General features: G+C 40.4%; 1 long non-coding RNA gene across 1 annotated transcript in view; it reads left to right on the top strand.

Moving 5' to 3' along the window:
- The first annotated feature begins 4,207 nt into the window (after positions 1 to 4,207).
- LOC121948195 (uncharacterized) overlaps positions 4,208 to 13,339 on the top strand; it is a 13,728-nt gene continuing 4,596 nt past the window's right edge. Inside the window, exons 1-2 of the long non-coding RNA XR_006106133.2 lie at positions 4,208 to 4,545; positions 6,549 to 6,586. This is a non-coding gene — a long non-coding RNA (uncharacterized LOC121948195). The remainder of the gene's footprint in view (positions 4,546 to 6,548; positions 6,587 to 13,339) is intronic.

Genomic DNA, 13,339 nt, shown 5'->3' with positions numbered 1-13,339 from the left:
TGTGTGCGCGCGTGCGCATGTGTGTGTCCATGCTTGGTAGCCATCACTAATAGCCCAGTCTTGCTGTAAACAGTGAACTATCTCCAAACATTACCTTATTAAGACACGAGACAGAAGAGACAGAGAGGAGAGTTTGAGTCTGGTTCATACCTGCCCCCTCCTCTCTTACACACACTCAACTTGATGATCTTTGTTACACATCTATTTTAACCCTTTGAAACTTGGCTCGACATCGCTTTTCTTGGGCTCAATCAAGACACCTTTCACAAGCAAAACCTTGTGAAACCTTAGAAAATCAGTTTGATTTCTTTCAAAAACATGGGGCAAAAGGAAATTAGCAATTCGGCAAAAAATGTCCTGCAGAATGCATTACATTTGTAGTAGGTTAAAAAAAACATAGAGCGAATGAGAGATTTTTTTTAGAACTAGAGAAAATTGTCCAGATAAATATAGTTCTAATTATTATATCATCAAATTTATAGTTCTGTCACAAAAGGAATGTTGTTTTTGTGCTATTTTTCAGGTAATTTTCTGGTAACTTTTCACTAATTTCTTGCTTATTTTCAAGTTGTTCATTGCCTTTTTCCATGTCTTTGAACGAAATCAGGCTAATTTGCTTACGTTTCAAAGGATTAACAAACAGAAATGCTGATTTTAAGCAACAACATTTCTTTTACAGGATTGTCCTGGGCAAGGTTTTTAAACATAGATGACGCACTTTGAATGAGTTAAAAAAATGATATGAATATGAGCATTATTGCTTACATGTAGAGATGAGGGACAATGTAAACATCGGATATGGCGGATATGCAGTAGATTCAAAATCATTAAAAAAGAAATAACAATACAATGAATAAATTAAGACATGAAGTATAAAGCACCGATAAGTACAATATATTCAAATATTTCAACCAAAAAAAGACATTTAAAACACTGACAGCATCATAAGCTCCTCTCTGGATCACAGGCTGTGATGTTAAACAAGTAGACACAGTAAAGTTTTGGCACTTAACATAGAAAAAAGAATTATTTTATCTATTCTATTCTATTTCATTCTATGTTAAGTGCCTTCCTTTTTATATATATATATATTTGCATTATTTTTCCTTTTTAATGTATATCTTATTCAGATGCTGTTCTCTTATTTGCTGCTGTAACAAAACAATTTCCCTCACAGGGAAATTGTTTTGTTACAGCAGCTCCCAGCCTTATTTGCATCGACAGTATAAATAATCAATTATTTCTCACATTGAATTATACAAGGTATAACTCCAGCGAAATGTGGAATGTGATCCCATCAGCCCCTTTAACTTGTGATTGTAATAGAGATCGTCGTCAGATATTTTCAAATCATAATCACAAAGCAGAGTGAGCAACATAAAGAAACAAACACATTCATCTGTCAGGTGATTATGATCTGCTTGATTGAGAGACAGTCAGGTGGAGACGATCGGATTGGGCCAATCAGAGCAGAGCTGACAGGCACTCTCTGTAATTTAGTGTTTTTGGCATCTTCTCTCATTGTCGGCTGCTGCTTCTTAACTGTCCATATTTCTGGATGGCAGTATTAATGGGGATAATGAAGCACACTTATAGACAGACTCTACTCTCATCATATCATTTTTTTTGGATAGTCCTATTTTTATGTGGCTAAATATCTTTTGATGCTGCCATCCACAATCACCAGGCTTATTTGATAGAAACAGCAATTTTACCTCATGCCATTCAAATGCTTTACTGAAGATTTTTCTTGTTGAATCAAATTCAATGTAATGTAAAATACTTCAATTTCTGTCAGAGAATAAGAACATGCACCATCATACTGAAACATACTATGTAAGCTCCTGCAGTGGGATAGATTTCTCTGTTTTCCTGTTTCTATGGGATCTTTTGATCTCTCCCTCCCTGCACCCAATGCGCAATGATGTTACAAATATGCAAATGAGTGTATGATATCAATCTTTGACAACTTTTGAAGCTGGTGCCAGTCCGCTAGGGAGTGCACCAGGCTTTGAAGCCAATTTTTGTTGTGGTCGAACAGTGAAATTACAACCTATGAGTTCATCAGGTGATGCCATTGGGCACCAAAAGACTTTTTCACACTCAGTTCATTTACATGATGTTAGAAAAAGTCAAATTTTTGTGTTAGACTGACCAAATTTTAAAACACTTGTGAACATGTTAGTCCAACTGAAATTGGACTAAGTCCAGTTTCTTGAAATCACACTAACACACCTAGATAATGTGTTTGGGGGTCGATTACTCTTTCATGTATATGTATCTGGACCTGAACTTTCCTAGGTAATTTGTGCATGCTCCATAGTTCCTGTGCCAGGCTTTGACCGAGAAGTCAAACAGCGTATATTCTTATAACGAAGAAAACAACACAAAACGAAAGTATCAAGTAAAGCTTAAAGTACATACAAAATATACAATGCTGAAAAGTTATCCCTGTTTTCACCATTGGACATGCAACCTGCCGCTTGTTAACTTGTTTGGTATGTGACATAATAGATCTACTAGAGGAAGGTCCAATAGCCACCAGCTAAAAGGGGACATATCTCTGCCTTCTGTGGTGGAGTCAGACATACTTGCGCCAATAAATGGATTCTCTCTGCTGCTTGGATATTGAGACAAGGCAAGTTCAATTAAATGGTCTAATGGAGCTATAGATTAAGCTTCACCTCACTGTGCATGAAAATGTACTGAGAAACAATTTTTTAATCAGAGGTCAAGGTCACCGGCCTTTGACCTCTATGTTTGAATAAGTTCATTCTTGAGTCCAAGTGGACATTTGTGCCAAATTTGATGAAATTCCTCGGAGGCCATCTTTAGATATTGTGCTCACGACAAGAGACGTGACCTTTGTACACAAAATTCTAATCATCTCATTGTTGCATCCAAGTGATTAACCGTGTTTGTGTTAAATTTGATGAAATTCCCTCAAGGTGTTCTTGAGAAATCACTTTCACAAGAGTGAGATAAATGCAAGGTTATCGTGACCTCGCCCTTTGACCTTTGACCAAAAAATCTAATCAGTTGAGTCCAAGTGGACATTTGTATAAAATTAAAAGAAATTCACTTATGGTGTTCTTGAGATATTGCGTTTACAAGGATAAGCGGACAAATGGACAGATGGACAGCTGTGTGGACTACCAGTTATGTCTCAATCTCTCTGGACTCGGCTATCACTGACGCTGAAGCATAAAAAAAAGCCGGGGCACCACTGTGGCCTGATTGTTGGGGTGCATACCATGTGACCAAAATTTCCTTTTGTCTGCCTGTCTCTCTCCTTCTCTCTATCTGCCTATCCTTGTCCTTCCACTGTCTGTGTGTCTGTCTGTTAGTCTTTCTGTTAGTCTTTCTGTCTGTGCTCTCTCTCTCTCTCTCTCTGTTAGTCTTTCTGTCTGTCCTCTCTCTCTCTCTCTCTCTGTTAGTCTTTCTGTCTGTCCTCTCTCTCTCTCTCTCTCTCTCTCTCTCTCTGTCTGTTAGTCTCTCTATGCCATCTGCCTGATGGTCTTTCTCTCTCTCTCTCTCTGTGTCTCTGTCCCTCTCTCTCTCTGTCTCTCTGTCTGTGTGTGTGTCTCTGTGCAGTGTAATAAGTTCCACATGGTATTTCAGTTTGCTGTCCAGTTCAGTCCACCGCCTGATACAGAAAAAAGCCCAAATTTAGAAGAAATATGAAAATTGTCAAACACTTTTTTCATTCACTGAGGAAAATCCATCCCCCAACACACACACACACGCAAATGTGCACAGAGGCACACACACACACACACACACACGCAAATGTGCACAGAGGCACACACACACACACACACACACACACTTCTTTTTCCATTTTTCTGTTCACTCTTTCTCCCCTTCTTCCCTTCTTTTCCCATTTCTTCCCTCCCCTCTTCCTTCTCCCCTCCCCTCCTCACATCCCCTTTGTCTCTCAGCCTCTGTCTCATCTCCTCCCCCTCCACACCACAGTCTGCCCCTTTCTTTCCCTCTTTCTCACCCCCTCCTCTTCTCTGTTTAGCCCTCTGTCTCTCCTGTCCCTCCATCTTTCCCAGGCAGTCTTTACAGGTCACTTCTTGGTTCCTCTGACATCAGCCAATCAGTCATGTTTTGAGGGGCCATTCCCTGGTGTAAGGCCCGCCCCCCACTGACCATACAAGGTAACAGTGGAATGCATGGCTTGGCAGTCCATCTGCCTCATAAGAGCGAGACACACACATACACACACACACGCACAGAGCACAGGGTGTCCCACACTGATGAGCAATCCCAGTTCAGTGTGATTTGAACTTCAGCTCACTGTGAAGTTTAAGCCAGCGGGTAAACTCACTCCTCAACTTCAGCACTACTGCAAAGCAGCCTTCTGTTAGAGCAGTCACACAAGAGCTAATTCATTTCACCCAGAACACCAAGTAACCTGCAAGTGGAGATGACAGACCTCAAGAAAGCTCCTGAGCCCAGCAGAGAAGCAGTGAAGTAGCCGGCTGCTGCAGAAGGACCCCAGCAGCACCTCAGCTGACCTGCAGCACATCACTCACTCAGGTATGTCCACACACTACTCTCACCTGTGTTTTACAACACTTCGGGAAAAAACAGGCAATGAGCAACTTGAAGAGATGACCCAGGAATTAGCATGAAATTAGTTTAAACGTACCAGAAAAATAACCTGAAAATTAGTGGACAAAAAAAGTCAAAATGGAAAAGAAAAAAAAACGAAGGGAAAACTGCCTAAAAATCATGATGTTTCTAAAAATTGGTTTTGATTATACAATTATGATTACTTTAAATATTACTCTGGAATTTTTTTCCTAGCTTAAAAAAAATACTGAATCAAGTAATTTTTATGCAATATGTGGGACATTTCTTACTTGCTCATTGCCTTTATTCCTATGTTAAAAAAAATCAAATCAGTTTGTTCAGGGCTCAAAGGTTTAAATACACGTGAAAGCTGTCTAAAAGCACTACAAGAAAAGTGACGTCACTCCAGGTTTCAAAGGGTTTAAACATGCCATGTTTTGTTTTATTTGAATGTGTTTTTCTGTCACCCAGGCAGCCATCTGAAACTTGCTTGACACAGGTCATCCATCACAATCCACATTGTGTCCTCATGTTGGATGTTGTCAGAGTCTGGTTTTGCAAATGCTTTAGAAATGTCTGCACAGCATTACAGAGCCATGACATCATATGACAGCGGACTTGATGTCAAATAAAGGCGCTTCACACTGTGTGGTTTTGGCGGTCCCAAAATCACACAACAATGGTGAAATATTTGGCTGTCAGTCCAAAACAGTGTCCCCAGAGCTCACTGTAAAACACATCCACTGATGGCGACATTAGGTTCAGACGGAGATGTGACTCTGCTGAGACTCAGGTGTAGAACACAGCCAATGAACCGATGACACAATGCTGCAGCCAGTGCTAACTCTACAAGCGGCTATTGTCTCATAGATATTAATATGTAGTTATCTTTGTTGCAAGCTTTATCTGAACAAGAAAAAAGCTTGTTTTTGTTCCTGTAGTCTTCAGCAGATGAAGTGAGCGAATGAGCTGTCTCAGCTTGCTATTTTTTTTTATTAACGTGTATTTTATTTATTTTATTTTTATTTTTAAGTTACAGGATTTAGTAGACATTTGTCACCCAGTCTGACCTGCCTCCAAACTAATGTCTTTAAAGTTTTTATTAAACCTCTCTCACACAGTGTGACATACAGCAATCACTGGTATCACACAGTGTGTTGGGATGAATGACTTAAACTCAAGCAAGTTTTATTTTCATTTTTAGATCATAGTGGATGAGTGCAAAACAAAAGAAATGTGGAGGGTCAGAAAAAAGCCTTCATCAGTGTAAAACACCACAGCAAAAATGCTCAGTTATCACGCAAAGCACATATAATGAAGAGTTAAGTCTGGTATGGCTGTTAAAGGTTTGCAGAGGCAAGAGTTAAACAAAAGATCAACACACTGTATTAAAAGCTCCCAGTAAATGCTGATCGTGCAATGTGTCGATCTAATAGAGATCGCTGTCAGACATTTTCAAATCATCATCACAAAGCAGAGTGAGCAACATAAAGAAACAAACACATTCATCTGTCAGGTGATTATGGTCTGCTTATTGAGAGACAGTCAGGTGGAGACAATCAGATAATATACAATACAGCACATAAAAAGTTACAAGTATGACAAATCACAAATCACAAATCCTCCAAAAACACTAATCATAAAACTAGCATTCTTGAAAAAATCATAGAAATTGTGAAATAAAATTTAAAAGACAGTAGAAAGGTAATAAATTATTCTCCCAAAAAAGTTTTAGAAAATTGGACAATTGAGTTGGGCAGTAAGCCAGATTTTGTGTTGCTATAAAGGTTTGAAGGGATCCCCTCACTGTCTGGTTCAGTGTGTGTCACTGAGACACACCAGATGCAGCAGTGCTCACTGAGAACAACAGTGTGACCATACAGCAGCTGGATCACTTCACTCATTTTAAGGTTACATCAAAATGCAGTTTTCACTTGTTCCTAATGCCATATTTTTGTCTGATGAAGGACAAGGACAACCAGGAGGTGTTGAAGAAACAGACCAGGTAGGAGCAACACACACACACACACACACACACACACACGCACACACACGCACGCACACTCACTCGCGCACACACACACACACACACACACACACACACGCACACACACACGCACGCACACTCACTCGCGCACACACACACACACGCACACACACGCGAGTGTGCACACACACACACACGCACACACTTCTCCTGTTTTAACTAATTCTTATCCTGTAAACGGTCCTCTGAAGCAGTGAGGGTGAACCAAAGTGCCCTCTCACTGCAGAAATGTCCTCACTATAATGGTTTTAAGGGCATACTTTACCCCCAAATGACCATTTGTATATCTGTTACTCACCCTGTGTTCCCTACCTTCACAGTGAGTGAAGGATCCAAAAATGGCAAACATTGTCGATGAATTAAAGAAGTAGGGTTCCAGCTTTAACAACAGCAAAACTATATCAAACATCTGTGTGCAAACAATCACACAACTGGTGCATTATGATCCACGTCTCATAAATCCAGACTGAATTTGAAAAAGCAAGCTGAGGTAATGTTGTAATAATTCAACTTGTCTTTTTAAATCAGTCAACTTAAAAATTTGTCCTGGACACTAACTTTTTTTTATGTTAGAACTTTTTTTAAGTGTATGCTCGGTACTTCACAAACACATGCATTACCTTGACATCAGCCCTTTCAAATAGGGACTAAGTGAAAGCATAGATGAGCTTTTTAATCCTCACTGAAAAGGGCTGACGGTGTTTGTGAAGTACTGTGCACATGACAAGATAAATGAGACTTGGATTATACTGCTCGAGCTATGTGAGAGTTTGTAAAAGTATGTTTTAATGAAGTTTTGCTGGTGTTAAATGTGGTCCCCAATGACTTCATTCATTAACAATGTTGGCCGTTTTTGGATTCTTGTCTTTATCAGATACATTAGAGAAAAGCAATGTTATATTTATGAATTCAGTGTAATGTGGTGAGTTATTGATGTAAAAATGATCACTGAAGGGGTGAAAAATTCTTTTAAAACTCTATTGGTCCCCACAAAGATAGTAAAACAAGGCATCACACCTTTGTTTTTTTTTTCTGGTATTTTTTTTTCTGTAAGTTTTTTGTTCTGTAAATTACGCATTTAACCCTTTGAAGTCTGAGCAAATTGGTTTTATTTCTTTAAAAACTGTGGGGAAAAGGCAATAAGCAACATAGAGATACATGACCTCCAGAAACTGACAAAACAAGTAAAAAAGTACAAGACAAAAACAAAGAAAGAAAGAAACAAAAAACAAAAACATGAATGGTCCAAAAAAAGTGCTTAAAAATAACAAGAATTTTGTAGTCTAATTTTGAATATATAATTATGATGACAATAAATAAGGTTTTCTGGACATCTTTCTCCAATTTCATGCAGTTTGTACAACATTTCTCGCCAAGTTGTTGTATTGCGTTTCCCCCTATGTTTTTTACAGAAAGCAAACCAATGTTGCTCAGAAAAAAGTTAAAAAGCCTTCTTGTGAATTCAACTGAATACAGCATAAGAAAAGTGATGTTGATCCAGCTTTTAAAGGGTTAAACCAACTATGAGTAACCTGGTACAAATATTACTTTAACTAGCATCTGTGTTTCTGTGTTCACTAGTTATGCCCTTGAATCCTAATTTCCCCACTAAATTTCCCCTTAAGTGGCATTAAAGTCAGTCTTTGGCCGCCAGCTGGCTGCTGAGTCTGACAGGGTGGGGGAGGTTAATGTAACATATGAAGGCCCCTGTTCCCAGATCCAGTGGTGTGGTGTGGTCCCCCAGCAGCCAGGAACTGCTGTCCTGCTGATGACTGGGATGGACATGAGAAAGTGCACAGAGGGAGGAGAGAAGGAAATGCTATATTTATTGACTGAGCAGTCACAAGTCTTGGGGGCACTGGGTTAGGAGGACTTTCACATAACCCCCCTGCAAACACACACTCACAGCAACCCCCTCTGGGACCAGGAGACATGATTCCCCGGTCACTTTCACATGGGGGAGGAGAGAGAGAGAAAGAGATGGAGAGATTAACTCCTCCAAAGACCAACCCTCATTGCTGAGTGTTTTTGATTTTTTGGGGGGGGCATTGGTCACTCATTTCTTGTGGAAAAGAGTCACTTCATTTCATCAGTGAGTCAATCAACACTAGGTGGGCTTCCATTAACCCTCAAACTGCTCAAATTTAAGTTGTGTACATGAAAAATGTCTAATGGAAACTTAAAAAAAAAACTCCCTCGGGCATGATGCAGCAGGCTCTACGAGAGGTTTTATTGCATCACATAACTCCTCAAAAGTTGAGCGGATCATCCGGAATTATTGAATCCACAATTCCTCTGTGAATTTGTGGTCTATCACCTCCCAGAAATCCTTAATACGTGGCCGCTCCCATCTATAAGGGGCTTGCCTTTCCATTATGGCTCCATAACAAGCCTACGTAGCCTTGGACTTGAAATAATGACGGCTAGTGTGGTGGCTGCAATAGAAATAAAACTGCTAATGTTTTGAACATCCATTACCATGCTCTTTGAATTGTTATAATTAGAGGAGAAGTTGCAGAATATCACTCAATGAAAATATATTTCACAAATATTGCTTGAGTTTTGCACAAATCTGTAATGAAACCCCACTTTCTGACTCCCACACATGCCTGCAAGTTTATTGTTTTTGCTAGAAATCAAACCAATGTGCTGAGGGTTCAAAGGTTTAAATGCTTGTGAAAGGCTTCTGAATGCAGCACAGGAAAAGTGATGTTGATACAGGTTTAAAGGGTTAAAAAGTAACCCCCATACCATATTTTATGAGCAAGAGTTTTGGATCATTTTAGGACTAATAAGTCTGTTTATTTTTTGTTCCTGCACTGCTCCTGTTCAGTTCCCTTCAGAGTAGTTTTATAGTTAAAAAACAAAATTCAAGTGCGATCAAAAAATAGTTTATGGTTTTTGTAAAAAAACAGGTGAGCACGCTAATTTTAGCTCCTTAACCAGCGTGAAGTTTTCACAGGCCTCCATCCATGGTGATGTATACCGTTTACTAACCTGTCAGCCAGCCTGTCCCTGATGTCAAACATGACTCACCAAAAGAACCCCTACACACAGAAAGCCATACTCGTCAACTGCAGAGCCATGTAAACAGCTCTGCTCTACTGGCTATGGGAAAAGGGTTATTAGAGTTTATGTTTTTCCTTCTCCACCCTAGATTTGTCCTTTTTCTCTTAATTGTCTTTTGACTCCACAGAATTTTCTTACTGTAAGACCCCTCCGGGGGTCCAGCCTCCAGACTGGGTACCATTTTGTTTGTCAACACTCGAGCCCATTTCCCACTGGTACAAAAATAACCCCAACTAATATCTGGCTGTTGTAAGTAATATGGAAGGTTACAATCAGCATTCACTCCCGAGTCATATGACTTTGCAATAATCACAGATATTATATCAGCTTCAGCTCGGATCTGCTCCAATCAGCAGTGACGTGCTTTTAATCACGATGCTATGACATGTTGTTACAATATTCATGCTCAGTTCGAGGTACATTCATACATCATTTCTAACTAGTCTGCAGAGAGATTGAGAGAAACTAAATATAAGCAACAGATATAAAAAAAAAGAAGCAACAACCATAACATTTTCACTAGACTCCATGCTGCTTTCTGCTGAAAGCAGTCAATCTGTTGGTGAAGATTCTCAGTCATACAGGTGACCAAGAATTGAGCACTTAACACTTAAATAAAGGAGTCTATTGCCTATTTTTAGTAGCTTATCCCGCATTTAAAAATATACACATACATGCTAATTTAATGGTATAAATTTCCTTTTACACCCTTTGGGTTTCGCTCAGGAAGCCCCCCCAAGCTTCTTACAGTACTAACTTATTTTCAACATCCCCTAAAACCTCATCAGAGCCCATCACTGCTCTACCACGGCCCTGCTGTAGCTGCTCTGATCAGCCTCCAGTGTTTGATTCAGTGCATGCTTCAACATTGCCATTTTTGGTAATTGACATTAAGACTCGCTATAACCATCACTTTTATGTGTTGTACTTGGTGCGTTCTTTCTCCATACATTCTGTCTTAATGTTGTTTTGTTTTTGGTTAAAAAAAAGACACTGATTTCACATTACACAGGCGACACTTAGCTGTGTGTGTGTGTGTGTGTGTGTGTGTGTGTGCATGAGTGAGTGAGTGAGTGAGTTAGAGAGAGAGAGAGAGAGAGAGAGAGAGAGAGAGAGAGAGCTTCCTGTGTGTGTGATTTACAGAGCCGAGGGGAAAGAGAAAGAAAACCATATTAGGCAATGTTTGGCTCAACAGGAGAGATGGCTTTGACTGTTATCACAGCTTGTCTAAACACACTCATACCCACTCACACACACACACACACACACACACACATGGTCCCACTCTGGGCTGGTAGCCTGGGCCTTGGGTGGTGACATGTCCATCCACTGACCGTTCATATCCTGATTCAACGACTCAGATCGGCTTTATCGGCCTGACATGTAAACTAAAACGTTGAAGCGTTTGTTTTATTTACTGAGTAAAGTCGTCAGTATTTCTGTATTGGCTTTGCTGACTCCCATCATCCCACACTGTTTCCCTCCTGTGCGGTCTTTGGACAGTTTTGTAGTGAAATCATCCTTTAGCTGTGACAGACTGTGGCTGCAGGAGTTTTAACCACAGAGAGGATCAGCAGAGCTCAGGTCAGTTGTTACCTCTACTTGTGGCAACTATATGTTCTATGATAGCATTCTACATTTTCATTTCCTCCACTGAAGAAAAGGAAAGCCCTCCACTGGCAGCAGCTGGGCGTACAGCCGCTCACCAGCTGCTCTGACATCAGAAATGCCTGGATGAAGGATTCCAGGACGCTTCTCAGCTCTGGGGCCCCCGGATGAACCTCACTTTGTCGCTGTTTACCAGCAGAAAGAGAGATATTATGAATGTTTCACTCATTGAGAAATCAAGAAATCTTAGGTGTGTGCAGCCTCCACTCTGCTTGTTCAAGGACTGAGAGGTGACTGGTTCGTCCTGACACAGTGCAGACTGGATGGAATGATGCTGTCAGGCTGTTGTAGATTAGTGGTGCAGTTGGAATAGATGTTATGGCTTTTGGTTTTGGTGTGCCACCCCAAGATTTTCAGTGGATACCCATGTGAAGCATTTCTGGGGGCACCACTGCTGGATGCTGCTTAAATCTTCACGCCGTCATGTTTTCAACCAGCTTTTTATTCTTTACTTTGTGCTGAACTGTTCTGGAGCTCTGTGCTCTTGCAGATAATATTTAATAAGACTGAAGTTCACTCTAACAGTACTAATGGACCTATGGGATGAACTTTTTCACGTCATATTTTCACACTTTCCATCCTTTACAACTTTTTCTTTTTTTGGATGTCATCGTTGAGTCCAGTTTGAACCAAAGCTAGGCAGACTAAAGCTGTGTTTCTATCAAAAGATTTTGGTGTAGTAACTTTGTAACCAAAAGTAGCCCCTACAAACATGTACCAAGAGCAGGGGTTTAGTGCTGCTGGAGCGCTCAGGAACGACACTATGGCAAGTTTTTCCTCCTCTCCACTAGAGTAGAATATATACAATTATATACAAAGAATATATACAATTTACAAAATCTGGTCGAAATTAATATAATTTTCTTAAACTCATTCCTAAAAATGTTTGTCATCCAAGGGAGACAGTAAAAACAGCTGTAGGGGTTGAAGTTGTCACATTGACATTTAAGGTGTGTTGATGGATTCATGTCATCAGTTCATGCACTGAGTAGCACTCAAAGTAAATATTCAACCTTGAAAGTTTCTGGCAGTTGGCCCAGGGAATAAAATAATTTTCTCTCAGTTGGCAGCTGCTAGAGGCTGTAAACATTCTTTCATTTTTATAGTTTAATGTCTGGAAAAACCTGTCACAGAGAGAGAACACAGAGTTGATTCTCTACTGACCAATCAACAGACTGCAGTGGTTTTAGCTCCTCCTTTTAGTATCAGAGCTCTGTGCTAGGTACCCAAACAGAGGGGTGACCAAAAATGGTGACGCTAACACCATAAGTGTCTGTACACGCACGACATTACAGCTGACAAGAATGACACGCATCAGTGTATATTTGAATCAGTTCTGGTAATGTGGATGAGGATGAGGATGAGGATGAGGATGAAGATGAAGAACTGAGGCTGGTCTGAAAACTTGGAACCCATTGCAGGCCTAAAGCTTGAAGATGTGTGTAGTATATATGTGCACACAGACACACAGGCTGGGAGAGGGCAGATTTGTTTGTTGGTTTGGTTTAATGAGGGCAACACTTCCTGCGGACAGACCTCCAGATATGACCCAGTGTGGGATTGTGGATTTCTGTGTGCAGTGTGTGTGTATGTGTGTGAGGGAGAGAAAGTCACTCTTTCTTCTTAATATGGACTTGTTGGGCCCAGAGCAGAGGGAGCTGGACACAGTGAGATAAAGGCCTCCTCTCTCTCTGCTGCCTTTTAAGTGAGTCTCTCTCCACTGTGACTAGAAAAGGGAATGAATGTAGCCAGCTGGAAGGGGGGGGCAGACTATCAGTGGGAGCGATCACAGACTGGAAGAGGGAATGTTTATCCAAAGCAGCAATCCCATTTTCCATGATCCCCAAAATAAAAGGCTGGCTCAGGCCTTATATGGGCAGACTGGGAGTTTCCAGGCGAGCAGAGCCAGAGCGTTCTTGGAAAACATCACTTTTCTTCCTCTCCCTCTGTCTTTACTCTCCTTGATGCACTCAG

Source organism: Plectropomus leopardus, chromosome 8 (genome assembly GCF_026936395.1).
Source record: "Plectropomus leopardus strain MGB_pleo_1.0 chromosome 8, ASM2693639v1, whole genome shotgun sequence".
NCBI lineage: Eukaryota > Metazoa > Chordata > Actinopteri > Perciformes > Serranidae > Plectropomus > Plectropomus leopardus.
The sequence above is the reverse complement of the archived record's forward strand: the minus strand, read 5'-3'. Positions and strand labels throughout refer to the sequence as shown.